Source organism: Setaria italica, chromosome VII (genome assembly GCF_000263155.2).
Source record: "Setaria italica strain Yugu1 chromosome VII, Setaria_italica_v2.0, whole genome shotgun sequence".
Lineage (NCBI taxonomy): Eukaryota > Viridiplantae > Streptophyta > Magnoliopsida > Poales > Poaceae > Setaria > Setaria italica.
Window position 1 is genome coordinate 29,952,402 of NC_028456.1, and position 16,940 is coordinate 29,969,341.

The window sequence follows — 16,940 nt, forward strand, 5'->3', positions numbered from 1 at the left end:
GACTGTCATGGTCTAGATAATTAAGGCGATTTCCCAGGATGGGATGTTTGCTATGGACAGAAGCTGGAACAATTCAACGAAGTAATAATAAAGGCCAACCACTTCCGATACTGACACATATACATCTCAGAGTTCTAACTTTCGCCGTGCGGCTGCTTTTGGTCTGAAGTGTCAACTACTAGTTCGCACATGCATAATCAGTCCAGTTTACACCACGGGAAATCAATTTCATGAAGATGAAAAAACTACTAGGTACTTCTTCCGTTTCAAAATGTTCGGTTTTTAAACTTTTTAGATACATAAATTTTGCTATGCACCTAAATAATTGAGGTAAAAATGATTGTTAAGTAGCAATGGGTACTTCCACCACGTACTTTTTTAAAAAAAATTACACTGTTGATCCAAGTAATGTAATTAAAAAATAAATTAAATTAGTACCGGTCCCACTGTTTTTGTACTTGGTCTCCACCTATTTGGTACTTCTTGTTACTTTTCTCTAGATACCTCTAGGTACTTTCTACCTTTCCACCGCACGATTTTTCTGGATGGACGGCTCTTATTTTTTCCAATTATTGAAAATATTTTCATCAACAAAACCAAAACGACCTACATTTTGAAATAAAGGGAGTAACTAATAGTCTAATACCTTAGCATTGACAAGGGCTTGTTCAACGAGAGTGGAACGACATAGACACAATCTCCTTGCATTTATCGAAAATTTAGCATTTTTTCCCTTCTGTTCTGCTGAAGAATTTGGCCTAATCCTATGAACCCAGGCAAGTGCCTACGGAGAGAATTTGATGCCAGGTCCGCCATTGGATCAAAGTAGGCACGGCAATGGAATAATGGATAATAACCGTCATATGCAGTGATATAAGGCTTATAATCCACTATGCAAAACTAACAATCAGGGCACCAACTGTGAAGTGTGTATCTACACACAACGTATTCCGTGGATATGGCTGCTAGGGGGGCGAGCCTTGGGTGCGAAAGAGGGCCATTTGGATGGTGCACCTAACGAATCTTACACACATCCAAATCTTCAAAGTGCATCCACACCAAATAATATAATCCGTTGCTTGACAGAAGCTTATTTGAATCTGATGATCATTGACCATCATCACCGGCCTTCCTCGATGAGGGAGCTCAGGTACGACGATGTCGATGCCGACATGCCGACCACCTCCCTCTTGCTCGAGCTCGCCTGCCACTCGGTGACGTAGCTGGGCTTCGTGACTGCCTCTGGCACTTCGATGTCTTCTGTGAGCATGGACACCACCTTTGACATGGATGGCCGCTGCCGAGGTGAGCTCTGGATGCAGAGGAGGCCGACGCGGATGGCACGGAGAACCTCGTCGCTGACGAATTCCATGAGACTCGGGTCCACGACGTCGAGAGGACGGCCTTCCTCGTACAATTGCCAGACCTGAAAGCGTAGGGCTCATGCATGTAGGAGAACTTCACTGTTGTAGGAATGCAACAAACTATTTTTTTTCATATGATTCCAAATTCTAAGATCCACATAATGCTGCCATTTTAAAATTTAACACGCTGTGTCAGCTGCTTAGATGCTAACAAGGTCTTATAAGTGACACCATATGCATGACTAGCAATTTCTACGAAAAATGTATTTGTCTCAAATAAATAGCATTTTTATGTTGAATTTAGTATATGAACAACTTTTAAATTTTTATGTTGTTAATCTAAATAATTCTTCATGTAGTGCTGCGCAAAGCTAAAACTGCTGCACATTTTAGAAGAGGGACACTGGAGCATAGATCTTTAGATCAATAACTTATATTCTGTGTCCGAGGGAGTAACAAAACTTTCCCTCTTCTAAACAAGTGCCTATCAACAACTAGCATTCTGTACATAGCTTATTTATTTGACTGCATCTCTTTTTATATAATTCAATGATGTCAAAATTATGGTTAAGTTTTTGAATAAAAAATCTTATGAACGCACATGAGCTTTAATTTTTATGTTATATAAGTGCCTATCATATATATATATATTCCCAGTTACCACATGAAAAACTGCAATTTGACCTGGGTCTAAATTTTGTAGTGACTTTACCCATTCTAAAAGATAGGCGCTGTCTTCGTCAAGCCTATCATCATAGTTTGGCCTTCCAGCTATTGTTTCCAATATGACCACGCCAAAAGCAAATACATCAACTTTCTCCGTTACATGACCTCTCATGGCGTACTCAGGTGCTAGATAACCACTTGAAAGAAGAGCAGAAAAATAATGTTATTAGCTCACAGATTAATCAAACTAAAGTATAAACTTTCTGCAATTGTATAAAGGTGCACTCCAGTGTGCAAGATAACCTCTCATTCCCTACTTACTATAAATGGGGCAAGATGCAAATGCGCTTACAATGTACCGGCAACTTTTGTGCTGACATGCGTCTTCTTGTCATCATAAAGTTTAGCGAGTCCAAAATCTGAGATCTTAGGGTTGAAATTGGTGTCAAGTAAGATATTACTGGCCTTTATATCCCTATGCACAACACGGATGCTAGACTCTTCGTGCAAATAAGCTAGACCTCTTGTAATGCCTAAGCATATCCCAAAGCGTGTAAGCCAGTCTAGGTTCTTTCTCCCACTTCCTGCAAATGAATGTTTAAGTTATACGATGAACTCCTGGAGGGCCGGAGTTATATACAGTTGCATCAAATTGAATGAACCTGTACCAAACAATGCTTTATCAAGACTTCCATTCTCTAAGTACTCGTAAACCAGCAGTGGATTTTCGCCCTCAAGGCAGCAACCATACAACTTCACGAGATTCCGATGTTGCACTTGGGAAATAGTTTCTATTTCAGCTATGAATTGCTTCTTCCCTTGACGAGATGTTTCAGATAGCTGCTTTACTGCTACCATGCTTCCATCGGTCAGTTTACCCTGCGAAAATGTGGCATTTTTTAAGAATGTAAGTTTCAGACACCTCATTATCACGCATATAATGGACAAAATAAAGAGACTGCCAAGCTAGCCATGTGGGGCAACTATAAAAGGAACTAGTAGAGAGCAACAAAAGGGAAAACCAATGGGGAATGTGTGTGTAGATTGATATTACTAAAAGAATAGGTGAAGCATTGCCCAGAAGTAGAGGTTTATTAGTCAATTTGCATACAGAAAAAGAGCTCTGGTGTGCACTACTTATGTACGTGGAAACTTAATTTCAGAGGCAAATTAAAATTCCATAGCAAATTTGCATCCATGTCACCATGTGTAGTACAGATGAACTAACCTTATAAACTGCCCCGTATCCTCCTTCACCAAGAAGGTTAGTGGAATTAAAATTTTCACTAGCGGTCCTTAGTTCACCATAACTGTAACTAAATACATTTGGTCTTCCAACACAACTGTACAGCTCTGCAAGAATCACAAGAGTTAAGTTTATGAGCACAACCTCTTTGTCTGGTTTAAGAATACACTGTGAACCTGTCATATCATGTACCTCGTTTGTCCAATGACAATTTTCTTCTTTTCTGCCTCAACACATAGAGTCCAGAGAGCACTAATAGTCCTAAAACTGCTGCACCAACCCCAACCCCAACAGCGACACCTGTATTGCTAGTACGTTTCGTCTGGGCAGCATGGGCAGCATTACGCACTGTAGGTTCGAAATCTGTCCAAAAGTCCACTTGTTAGAACAAATGCAATCTTGGATTTGGATCCTATGTTAAGTGTTTATGAATTTTCACTTTTTAAAAGTACTTGAGAATTCAGCACCGGTTCAGAGTGGATCTGTAATTCTGTATCACTATTATACATGTCAGAGTGTTGGTTCAGTCATCAGCATTCTCCTAATGGGAACTAAGTTGACCCCGCGAAAATTATCTAAACAGTATAGAAACGTTGGTTTATAGACAACGGGAGTACTTGGAGTTGCACTCAAAGCAGAGAGCGAAGGCCCATAGTAGCCTTGACTAGGGATGCAACAAGTGCCCTTGCCGGCCCAGAAAAGATGAATCTCAAGGAAGTTTCTGGTGACAGGAACAGTATACTTCCTCGTGACAGCAGTGTAAGATTTTCCGGCTGCTGCCTTTCTTATGTCAAAGTTCTGCTCTTTACGCTCACCCTGTACCAAAAGCAAGAAAAAAAACATTAGAAAATCTCAATCAGCCCATAAGCTAAAATCTCAAGTAAGTGTAAGTTATCAGCATGACTGGAACCTACCTGAATATAGATATCGAAAACCCTTTTACCTAAACTCTTCCAAGTCTGCATGTCTTCGAAGTCAAACTCTGCAAATTGAAGTGTGACTGTATAATTTCCATTCTCAAGTCCAATGCCATAGTAGCGTAATGATGATGGAGACATCCTTGCTGTCTGGAACAGTTCTGAATCTAGAGTTTTCAGAAACTGGCGTGAGCTGTTGATTATGTAACTATTATTTGGTGCCTCCATGAACCTCCCAACATTGCTAACACCCCACGTTGGTGCTCCTGTAACATAATAGGAAGCAGGTCCCAGATCGGCGTTGTCAGGCTGATACATGGAATTATCTGAGACTGACATAGATCTCTGGCTCCCACAGTCCACAGCAAAGGAGGAAGCTGCAAGCATGTTAAATTATTTAATACTGATGTTATTTAGCATATCCTTAAAGTGCAAAAGTGGAAGCTCACATTGTGGAGAGCCAAGAAAGCAGGGTGTGTCTCGCTGAAGGCACCCTAGCCCCGAAGGTAAGGCACTGAAGATGTCAAACATTGTCAATTTGAATCCAAAATATGAGCTGAGGCCTGAGAGAACATAAAAATTGTGCTTGAAGACTTTAATGACCTATTTGAATACAAACTGACCTGTTATTGGAGTCGTCGATTACGAAATTGTTCGCCACCAAATTCCTATGTAGAATGAAACATGTAAAAAAGAGTTAGAAGGCACTATTGCAGAGAATCAAGAGAAACCAAAGCAGGGACAAAATTGATTCAGTTTTTTAAGATAAGCGATAAGGTAAAGTACACATCTGCTTGTTCAAAGATTCTGAATCATAGATGACGTCAAATGCAAAAAGAAAAGAAAAAAAGAAAAAATAAATATGGTCTAGGTGCAGCAAAAGCAGCCTTTTAGATGTAGTTGATATTAAAAAATGCTAGTTTAATACATGTGTATGATATTGGATTATCTTTAAAATAATAGTAATAGGGCTGAATTTTCGGTCAGTCAATCAAGCTTGCAAAACTCAGCACTTACAATGTCAAATTCGGACTAACCCAGGAGGGAAAGTTTCCTGATAGCTGGTTGTAGGAAAAGTCTCTACACAAAACAAAGCGTGTAAATGTTATAGATAAACGCCTTCCTGGTTTTACTTCACAAATGAAAGTGGACAAACATACAAGTTTTTAAGAGAAGTTCCTATAGAACTTGGAAGGCTTCATGAAAGACTATTATTCCCGAGAAACCTGGGCAGACCAAATTTGCGCATTAGCAAGATTGATGATCATTGTCATCAGAACCTAGAAATAAGTATCAGAAGGCAAGATAAACCATACAAGAAGCTGAGTGAATTCAGATTCAGCAGAGCTTGCGGTACTAGGCCAGTAATATTGTTAAAACTCAAATCCCTGTAACAGTAGAACAAATGAGACTAGGAGAGAAAGGGGTCATCAAACAATGCATAATCCACAGCAGTTCATTAAAGCATCTAGCAAAACATGCAGTTGACTGGAGTTTACGAAGAAACAAAATGTCTTACAGTAGGGTTAATGTTGCAAACTGTGAAAAGTTTACTGATGCCAGGTTATCAGATATCCTGCAGTTCCTCAAAACTCTGCAATGAAACATGTCAAGAGTTTTCGGATTTAACAATTTGGTTGCACTACAGCAAATATTAAGATGTAGTTTTGAGTCATCAAGTGAATGACAAGTTATGCATACAAGATGTTCAAAGATGTCATGTTACTGATGAATGCCAGTGAAGAACTCCCATTTACTATGTCACCTATTCGTCTGAACCACAGAAGTAGATAATTAATTCTTCTGTTCTGCAACCTTAATACTTGACAATGATACTTATCTACTCCCGCCATCAGTAGTCACTTACAAGCTTGTCAGTTGGACAAGATTAGAAAGAGTGGTTGGAAGTGGACCTTGAAATGAATTGCCTTGAAACCGTCTGCAAAATTATAGTTGTTGTTACTAGTGAAGAAAGAAGGAAGATCCTGCTAGTACAAGGGTCACTTTCTTGGTAAAAAAAGTAAATAGGTTTATGCAGATAGAAATATGATCTGTTCCATAAAAAAGATAATTATTAGAAAAATCAATTCAATATTTTTAACACTAGTATTTTTTAATGGAACAGGAGGGGTTAGGACCCCTACTGGTTATATATTCAGGAAAAAGGAGTCTTTTACAGAGCAAAAAGGAGAAAAAGGAAAATCACAACAGATTGTCAAGCCATTCTGTGATTCTAGGGAAAGACTTCTTTTTTCTCGATGGATAACCATAGCAAATTCATACTTGAAAATGTTTCTGCAACTCTCAACTGAAACTTGCTGTTGTTTGGAGATTGCATTGTTCCTTGTTGTCCAGAATATGTGGAACAGAACCGCATTATCATGAATAGTGAAAAAATGTAATATTTACTAAAATGATGAAACCACCTCACATCTGACCTTATGTGGATTATTTTAATAGGCCACTGAATGGAGATTTAGCAGAGTAAAAACTATACTTAGCTAATACCATCTCATTTATGAGCACAATGAGCCAGGGTTCAAAATGAATTTCATACTTGAGAACTGTTGCAAACTGTACACAATGTCTTTAAAGAAATTATCAACACCATCTGAAAAGTATAAGTTGTAAATCTTACAGATCTAATAAATTACTGAGGCTCCCAATGTAATCTGGTATTTGCCCAGTAAAATCATTATCTGATGCCCACCTAATCACAAATAAGAATAACGCATAAGGTTAAATGAATAATACTGTTGACAAAACATCTTTTATAGGCATACAATATTTTCATGCTTGTAAGCTTAGAAAATGATGGTGGTAGTGGACCACTTAAGCCAGAGCTGTCAATATATCTGCAAGACAGAAATAAACGAATAAGAATGTTAACATGGTTTGGTAGAAGAAAAGGTAAGGACTACAGGGTGCCCAAAATTAATCAAAATACGCACAGTTGCTCAAGTTTAACCATGTTACCCAGTTCGGGAGGAAGGGATCCATTTAAGTTGTTCATGCTTATGCCCCTGAAATCCCAAAAAAAATGTCAGGTTAGTAGCAAAAGATTTGTGACAGGAAACTTTCTTACCTTTCGAAGGATGAATACTTTTCCCGACAGAGGTCAACTAGTAGAAGGAATGAAGGTGTGTTTTTTCTATAAGCTTGATGTCGATAGCATGTATTCTCAACTTAAACTGTTCTTTATTTGTTGATTCTTACACATTTAAATAAATTTATAGGTACGTGTACAAAGCCAGGTCGAGATTTATAAAACTTTGTAGTTTGGACATTAGCAAAGATTTCTACTGAAATAGGGCCATGAAACAGAGAAGGTAAATTACTTACAGGGATACGAGATTCACAAGCTTCCCAAGCTCCTTTGGAACAGATCCAGATAATGCATTAATTGCAAGATTCCTTGTATGTTCAAGGGAGATAGTTTAAGTTTCAATGTTACCCAAAACATGCGATGTAGTAATGTTAGGTTCTAAATCTCACAAGTATTGCAAAGCAGTCAGTTCCCCAAGGAACGATGGTATAGGCCCTGTTAAGTAATTCCGCATTAAGTTCCTAAAAAAACGTCAGATCAGATCAGATGTAAACGAAAAAGGATGGCTCTCAGTAGGTATTATATTTAAAGAAATTTTGAGCTTGATGTGGGAGGCTACTACAAAGCAATCCGCTGCTATGATAATATGATATGCCGTGGAACTGCGGGAAATGACAAAGTCCACCAATAAGTTGCGACTAAACAATCTTAATATACACTTGGGATACTTTGGCTCACTGACGATTTCAAGAACGTTGAGAATTCATACAAATTGGTCAAGTGCGTGAGGTTCCTCAGCTCTTCTGGTATAGGACCTACCAGATCCAATGCGTACATTTTCCTGCAGCAATAACAGTGAAGCACCCATCAGCTCGCACCATCTCAATTTAGCCTTCATGGATGTTTTTTTTTTGAAATAAACCTTCATGGATGTTCGTCGTCAGACAAACACCACCAGGTTATGGAGCGCCGTCAAATAACCGCACAAGCAATAGTTGCAGAGATAAGGACGATGCACTAGCCTGCCACACTCTGAGTGCACGAACTGCCACCTCAGGTGGGCAAATTAGATCATCCAGCAACTGATGGTGGGCGTACGGATAGGTAGCGTGAGACACTTACAGCCTGGTGATGTGGCAGACGGTGTTGTTCTGGTACGTGCAGTCGCATTTGATTCCCGGGTTCAATTTTGGGCGATTGTCGACGTCGGTGTCGTCCGTGGCCGCGCCGGCGCAAGGGTCGACGCCGCTGAACCAAGATGGCCACAGTCTGCTCCCGAGTTTGTCAAACACCCCCTTCAGCGCATCCGCTGCGAATGAGACACAAACACGAAAACGCGATCAAACATCCTGCCCCTCGGCAGTCCGAGAAAATTTTGCAATATGCTCCTATGGTTTAAGATATTTAGACCCTGACTATAACTTTTTGCAGGCCGAGAGCTTGCATTGTGTGGCCGAGGGGGATTGATTTGTTTAGTATTCATGTGCTCTAATGGTCGAGAGTATTTTGGTGTTACATAGCTGATCTCCGAGAGTGAACATGATTTCCAGAGAAGCAATCACCGACTAACCTTTACCGACCACAGAGAATATATAAAATAACAGATCACCCTCAGGCACTCAACGCGAACTCTAGGCAAAAGTGGTGAATCTAGTAGTGTACAGTGATAGCTAGTCTTAAGCTTGTAATACATAAAAAGCATTATAAGTACCCTAAAAGCTTGGTGACATGGTAACTTTTTTCTTTTTTAATAAAAAATATATATCTAGTAGGAATCTTAGTCCCCACCTGTTCCTAAAAAAGTACCAAGACTCTAGCAGTCCTACCTCGGGGCTTTCTTATTTTTACAACAAAAAAAAAAGGCAATGGGGGTACTAATACTATGCAGCAAGAGGTGAGAACAAGATGACATGAAGATGCACAAAAATATTTGTGCTCGAGATGAAATCTGTCCTGCCCTGCAATGGACTATCCCACTCTTTCACAACCAAAATTTATGCTCGAACAAGATGCTTTTACCTTTACTATCGGTTTCATGACTACACGCACGCCGGCCTACATGTTGCCAGCACAGCACATGCGCCAACCTGTTTTGTTACGCCATCTCAGCCCAGGTCTGTGCCAGGCAAGCAGCACGAAAATGTTTCTATGTTTAGTATCGATTCCCTTTGTTTCAAAATAGAGTTGAATTTAGATTTATCCTAAATCAAATTTCTATAAATTTGATAGGCATCAACCTCTACAACATCAAATTAGTTTCAGTGAATCCACCATGAAATATCTTGACAGTGTATTTTATTTGGTATTTTTTGATGAAGTCAGTAGGAAAGCCACAACCTATTTTTTTTAATTTTTTATTCTAGACCTGTTTAATTCGCTTCCAAGAGGAGTCGAACTAAGGTCTGCTGGATACTGCTCAAGTGCTCTAACCACTAGGCTAGATGCACTTTTTTATTTGGTATTGTAGATGTTATTATATTTTTTTATAAACTTAATCAAAATTAGAGAAAGTTTGATTTAGTGAACTGAGCGTAGCCTAGCTGGTAAGGTCCCTTGTGGTGGAACCTGCTCAGTGGTAGGTGATGTGCCCATTGATAGCGAGATGTCAGTGGTGACTTCATCAATCTCGAGGATTTACCGGTTCAATTTTTCGGAGGTGCTCATAGGGGTAAAGTTGCGTGCGTGTATTCGTAGGGACGAGTGTGCGTACATGTATGTGAGCGTCTACGTCTGTGATTCACAGTAAAAAAGAGAAAGTTTGACTTAGAAAAAACTAATGAAAAATATTTTAGAATGGATGAAGTAATCAATTAGGTGCTGATTTATTTTTTTAAGACGTACATATGAGAAAGTTACCTATCAAATTATTCTTACTATATTTGGTCATTTAAAGACGACTCGTCATGCTAGATGACCGGAAGGAGTAGTAAAGAATTAGTCTTAGACGACTCCACCGGAGACAGGCAATGAAAACGACAACTAGCAAGTAACTACCACGACAAGCAGCCATAAGGTGGTTGAAACTGCACAACAAGTCAACAACTAGCTCTCTAAGGAAGGTTGATTTTTAGGGCAGTTCCAAATCATAGTTTCTATGGGTAGTTTTTATGTTCACATATCATCAAGATGCCACTTGTAGATCTAATCTCCCCAACCTATAATTTCTATGGGTAGTTTCTACGTATGATTTCACGCAAGCAGCACAAACAAAGCTCGGTCAGCTGTGGCAAGCAACCGCGTAGCCTTCATGCTGCCACAGTCCGAGCCATTGAAATTAAAATAAATTCATTCGCAGCTGCTATAAGATCGATCAACCTGGAAAGAGCCGCCAAGAGACGATGCAGGCCAAAATGCAGGAGCGAGATGAGCGCTGGTTCGATCAGTGCCTGGACAAAGTGCCAAAGTGGCGCTAGAAGCAACGGACGGAGAACTAGCGCCTGGAGAAAGCAACAGCAGCAGCACCAACAACTCGTCTGGAACTTGAAGAGGGCTTCCTCGATTTCTTTTGATGTACGCCTTTCTTCTCCAATCGATCCTTAGAAGCGGCGCGTGGGGAATTGCTGGCGGAGGCTTGGTGCGCGGCCGCGCACGGGGGTGGCCAGCGGCGTCAGGCGGACACAAGCGCCGGAAATTGGCACGCGCGAGCGAGGGAGGGGATGGCCCGCGGCGCGCGCGTGAGGGAGGGTCGCGACGCGGCAGTAGCAGGCGCGCACGGAGCCTGGGGGTGGGTCGCGGCGCACAGCGGATCGGGAAGATGCGCAAGAAAACGAGGAAGAAAACCGTAACGCTGGCCCAACGCGATTTCGGCGGTATCTACGCACTTGATTCGCGAGCTGACTCGGTTTCTAACATGAGAAAAACAACGATATCTCGCTCTTTCTTCGTTAAATCACCTGCCACGTCGTTAGCCCCCTTTGTCACGGCTCCTTGAGGAGCTTCTCCACCGGCTTCTCAAGGAGCCGTGTCAAACACTTTCTTCAAAACAGCTTCTCCGGCGAAACTGCCTAAAAACCTGTTGAGAGGAGCCAAAACGAGCAGGCGGAGCTAGGAAAATGAGCTCCCCGCGGCTCCCTCATCCATCCTGCACCATTCGGTACCATAATACCCCTGGAGTTTGCCGAATTTACACCCATTTTACCACTGCCTTCTTTTCTCTCTCTCCCCTATCGCCCATTAGTGGAGGAACGACGGGCGGCGACTAGCAGCGGGAGGTTCAAGCACCAGGAGGCGTGGCAGAGGTGGCCGGCAGTGGTACGCGGAAGCGGTGGCGGCTGGCAGCCGTAGGCAGCGCAGGCCAGGGAGAAAGAGAGGACGAAAATAGAAAGGCAGCTGGCAGCACGCGTGGTGGCCAGAGAAGGAGGCTAGGGGGGTGGCCGGAGAAGGCAGCCATGGGAGCGCGGCACGCCGGAGAAGGTGACGACAGGCGGCTGATCTGGTGCAGTGAGGTGTAGGGTCGCGACACGGTAGTAGCAGGCATGCACGGAGCCTGGGGGTGGGTCGCGGCGCACAACGCATCGGGAAGATGGGCAAGAAAACGAGGAAGGAAACCATAACACTAGCCCAACGCGATACCGGCGGTATCTATGCACTTTGGTGCGCGAGCCGACTCAGTTTCTCACCTGAGAAAAACGATTTCTTACTCTTTCTTCTTCCCTGTTTGGTTCCTTTAGTGCATAGACTGGACTAAACTTTAGTCCCACCCCTGTTTGGTTCCATGGACTAAGGGGGTGTTTGGCTCCCAGGGGTCAAACTTTAGCCCCTGTCACATCGGATGTTTGGATACTAATTAGGAGTATTAAACATAGGCTAATTACAAAACTAATTGCACAGATGGAGGCTAATTCGCGAGACGAATCTATTAACCCTAAGTCCATGATTTGACAATGTGGTGCTACAGTAACCATTTGCTAATGATGAGTTAATTAGGCTTAATAGATTCATCTCGCGAATTAGCCTAGGGCTTCTCTAATTAGTTTTATAATTAACTCATGTTTAGTCCTCCTAATTAGCATCCGAATATTTGATGTGACAAAGGCTAAAGTTTAGCCCCTAGTATCCAAACAACCCCTAAAATGGACTAAAGTTCATAAATACTGTTAAACAAAGACCTTTTTACTCTTCTTCCCTACCCTCTTGGTATCCCTGCGTCTACTCCTCCTCACACGGGAACTCTAACTACCGCTGGTTGAAGCTTCTCCATCTCCAGCGCCAATGGAGCACCGCCCGGGCATGCCCAACCTACCCCGCCACATGCGAACTCCCGCGCGGTGCAGGCAAGATCCTTTGTGTGCCGGCGAGCAGTGGAGCGAGCAGAGGATTGGCCCGAATGGGGGAGCCTCGAATCGGCGACAAGATGGAGGCTCATTGATTCGGCCACAAGGTGAGCTCAAGGGGGCGTCGTGTTGATTTGGACGCTGGGGAGGCTCGACGGGGTGGCGATGTGTCGATTTGACCGTCGGAGGACCCCGAGGGGGCGGCGGCAGTCCTTCTCATCGCCTCTCCCCCATGGCGGGCTAGCACCATCGTACATTGAAGCTCCGCCAGCCTAGCTGCAGGGCAAGCGAGCTTCGATAGTGCGGCCACGGTACGGTCGAGCGCCACCGCGTAGGTGAGGGCAGCAGTGGGCCGGCGGCGAGGGGAGGGGAGCAGCGGTGGGTAGGCACGAGCGGAGGAGCAGCGGCCGGACGTGGGGAGAGCGGCGGCGTGGGGAGGAGAGCAGGAGGGAGGCGGGTGGTGATGGCAGCGGGCGGCGACGGCAGCGAGTGGGAGGGAGGCCAGGTGGGAGGGAGGCGGCGGGCGGGAGGGAGCCGGGTGGGAAGGAGGGCAGTAAATGAGGGGTAGGGGTGTCCCAACACCCTTTAGTCCAGTTTTGTGGATTAGAGGACTAAAGCCTTTTGTTCAAACTTTAGTCCACTGTTTGGGTGTTTAGGGACTAAAAGTGCACCAAAACTTTAGTCTATGAGAACCAAACACCCCCTGAATCACCTCCCACATCATTAGATTGCTGAGATGGTAACACCCCCTGAATCACCTTCCACATCATTAGATTGCTAAGATGGTACTGTATTGAATGATATAGAAATTGGGTGACTTGAAGGTTGGGAATGCCCTTAATATTTTCTCACTTGGATCCCAATTTCATCTCGTGGGCTTGCTCTGTTAAGTTTCCTCTCATGTGGTTGAAACAGCTTCGGCTGTGGCTTCTCTGATGGAGCGGTTTTTTTAGCTCTAGTTTGCTTGATTGGAAAAACATTTGGCAAAACAGCTTCTCCTGATTGTTTTAAATGGATAAAAATGTGAAATGTCCATACTACCCTTACCTTTTTTTTCTTTTCTATTTCTTTTCTTTTTTTTCATTTTCCTTCCTCTTTTATTGCTTTTTCCTCCACGGTTCCAACCGTTTCTTTCTGCCTACCTTATCCTTTCGCTCCATCCCAACGCCAACGCCCGCGCATGCTGCTGCAGTGCCATCCTCATGCCCTACCGCGCCTAGGGGCAAACTGGAGACTTCGGCCTTGCGGATGGGACGAAGCTGCGGGGAGTCAATTTTAATTTTTGGCTTCTCCTCCACTCTTAGCTCCTCTCAGCGCGAATTGTGGGGCTCCATCGGCGGAGCCGTTTCGTTCTTCCCCGTTTGGCAGCTAGGGCTGCTCAAGAAGTCCTGCCAAGAGGACCTTATTCGTAGGCAAAACATGAACGAAGTCAAAAGGCCAAAAATCATAACATCGTACCATTAAACGCACCCCTGTTGCCCTTCTACCCCCAAACATTTGGAACGAGATAGTTTCTTAGACGAATCGGGCAGATGATTCTCTGGAACATATCAGGGATGGCTTGCCTTGCCTTGCCGGGCAGATGATTCTTGGAAGAAAATTACCGTGCCTTGCCAGGCTCGTGCCGGACCCTACTGGGGCCGCTCGTTTGGACATCCATAGCCAAGTGTGAATTTTATGGTGGGCAAGCAAAAGGCGAAACACGATATCGATGGATTGATGCAAGCTGATTTGAAACCCCCTCGCTAATCTGAAAGAAATAAGACATGCACGCTTACCTTCAACCGGATCGGTCCTTGTCCTCGCTTGCTGAGCTTGCGCAGATGCAGCTAGAAGAAGCAGCAGCAGCAGCAACGTCGGGAGCGCAGCAGAGCCATGGCGGCACGAACTGCTGGGTCCAGGCCTCCTCATCTCCTTCCCCTCTCTCTGGCCTCGAGCTCGGGATTGGCTGCCCCTTCCGAGGCCGAGCGGGATATATGGTAACCTGATGGAGACTCGGATGGCGACTTGTCTCAGGCCCCGCCGCCGCGGTGGACACATGCACCTCCCTCGACGCTGCGCCACCATGCAAGGATGGCGCAACTAGGGAATTTTCTATGGTCAAGTGGCGCCACTGCTCTGTCCAAGACTCCAAGCACAGTGGACGCGACGGGCCAACAACTACCTCCAGGCTCCCACATGGAAGCAGAGCCGAAGGCGATCGACGACGACGGTGACCGTGTTGTTCTGTGCGAGGAGACTTACAGCTTGGTGACGTGGCAGACGGTCGCCGCTGATGTTCCATGCCGACGCCGCCGTTTAGCACTTTCATTAAATATTTTACATATTTTCGATAATGTGGTGAAATTGTGTTTTCTATGAAGGCTTGTGAACTTGATATTACAAATATTATATAATTCCATCATATGCGTTACACTAAAGATTTTACCAGAAGCACAGGAATCAATGGGTGATATTGCTCCACCTCGAGTGCAGAGTGGGAGTGAACTTACATGTTCTAAAATATAAACAATATAAACTCTTGTTACGCTGCTGGAGAGGAGGCATCGCTGGAGTCGCACTTCGCCTCGTTGGACACGCATCACCCCTCTGCTCTGTATGGGTCTCTTTTGCGTAGCTCTTGCTGGCTCCAGCTCCATTACTGTAGCACACTATAGTTTATCGTAGTGCGTGTCGGATCTGGAGTTGGGGGGAGCAATTTTTTCTAAATTCACCGGCTCCTCCTCCATAACTGTAGTACAATGTAGCTAATCGTAGCGCATGTCAGATATGGATTTTGACTCTTCACTACAGTACAGCACAACAGTGATACAAGTAGCGTGACATAGGAAACGAGAGCCGTGAGGGAGCGGTGCCAAAGGGGTCATACGGGTGTCTTCCTCTATTTTCTTTGCGACGGGAAGAGGTAAACATATGGGTGGGGCATCAAGCTAAGTGCACGAGATTGTGCTCTGAGAAAATCTTGCTGCTTCTTTTTTTAATCATAGATCGGGTTGGCATCGTCCTGTCGTTCTGTCATAAATCATATATATAGATCCGGATAGACCAAACCCTCCAACATCATCATTTGGTCCTGGCCTCAAAAATCAAACCCGAAAAAGAAAATCGATCTAAGACGGGCGAAGCAACAATCGATCAGAGCACATAACCTAACACAAAATACGTGCAAAAGCTGAATATATATCCTCAGAACGTTTGTGACGTGCATTTACAGAAAACTGTCCGTCAACTTGCAAATCACCGGCCTTCTTCTCGGAGCTGTTAGAGGTTTAGGCATTTTACGGCATATTTTAATTCCGAATATTTCTAAGTAAATTATGGTTATTGTGAGTGATACAGAGCGTGTGCAAGTGTTTTGTTTAAAACACGTTTGAACGTAAACAGAACCAAAAGAAAGAACCAGATAAGGTTCAGTATGTACCTAGGGGCGGGATCATTGCCGAAGGCAATGGGTGCGCCGTTCCTAGAACTGGATGCATCAGACATTGTGTCTAAAATGTCGGTTCGGGCTGTTCGATGTAGTTGATCAAAGTTGATGCAGTGTCGAGTTGGTGCAGAGCAGTCCCTTGAACGGCCTCCAGGATGTAGCATGACGCGCAGAAGATGCGCTTCCCCAAAACTTGATCGCCTGCCTACTCGTGCAAGTGTCGCAGCAGGATGAAGTTTCGGAGGCCTGCGCGTAGAGGCTCGCGATGGGAATGTCAAGATAGCAGCGGGCAACAGCAAAAAAAAAGGGAGAGATGCGCGTAGAGGCTCGCGATGGGAATGTCAAGATAGCAGCAGGCAACAGCAAAAAAAAAGGGAGAGACGCGTGCGCGGCTCGACGAGGTGAGCAAGCGCGCACGGCACCCTTTCTCTCTTCCTCAACTTCTCAATTAGTGCACACATAGTCCACCTATTTAAGTTGGTTAAGATACTCTTAACTATCCAGGTAGAATTAACCACTTTATCCATCTAGCATTACACGTGGATCCTGAGATTAAATGAATTAAATCGGCCTAACCTGAATATTCCAACAGGAGCTAGCTAATGAACGGCGAAGAGGTGTGCGACGAGGCGGCCCTTGGGGCCAAGCTCGACTGCCCGCTCATATTGCTGCTCATGAAGCTGCTGGTGTTGCCTCCCTTGATCTGCCATTCGGTGATGTAGCTGGGCTTGTTCACCACCTCGCCCACCTCCACGTCGTCCCCGGCCAGCATCGACACAGCCCGAGACATGGACGGCCGCTGGTGGGGCGAGCCCTGGGTGCAGAGCAGGGCCACGTGGATGGCACGGAGCACCTCGTTGCTGTTGAAGTCAGCAATACAGTTGCCAAACCTGAAAGCACAGAAAATTATCTAGAAATGCTAAGATGCCAGGCTAGCGTGACATGTGTTTAGGGACGTTTCATTTACCAAATATAATCTCGTAGTAATACCGTATCCCTTA

At 44.2% G+C, this 16,940-nt stretch overlaps 1 pseudogene; it reads right to left on the bottom strand.

Annotated features, from left to right (window-relative positions):
- Nucleotides 1-690: 690 nt before the first annotated feature.
- Nucleotides 691-14,595, bottom strand: LOC101752774 (annotated as a pseudogene).
- Between the last annotated feature and the right edge of the window lie 2,345 nt (nt 14,596-16,940).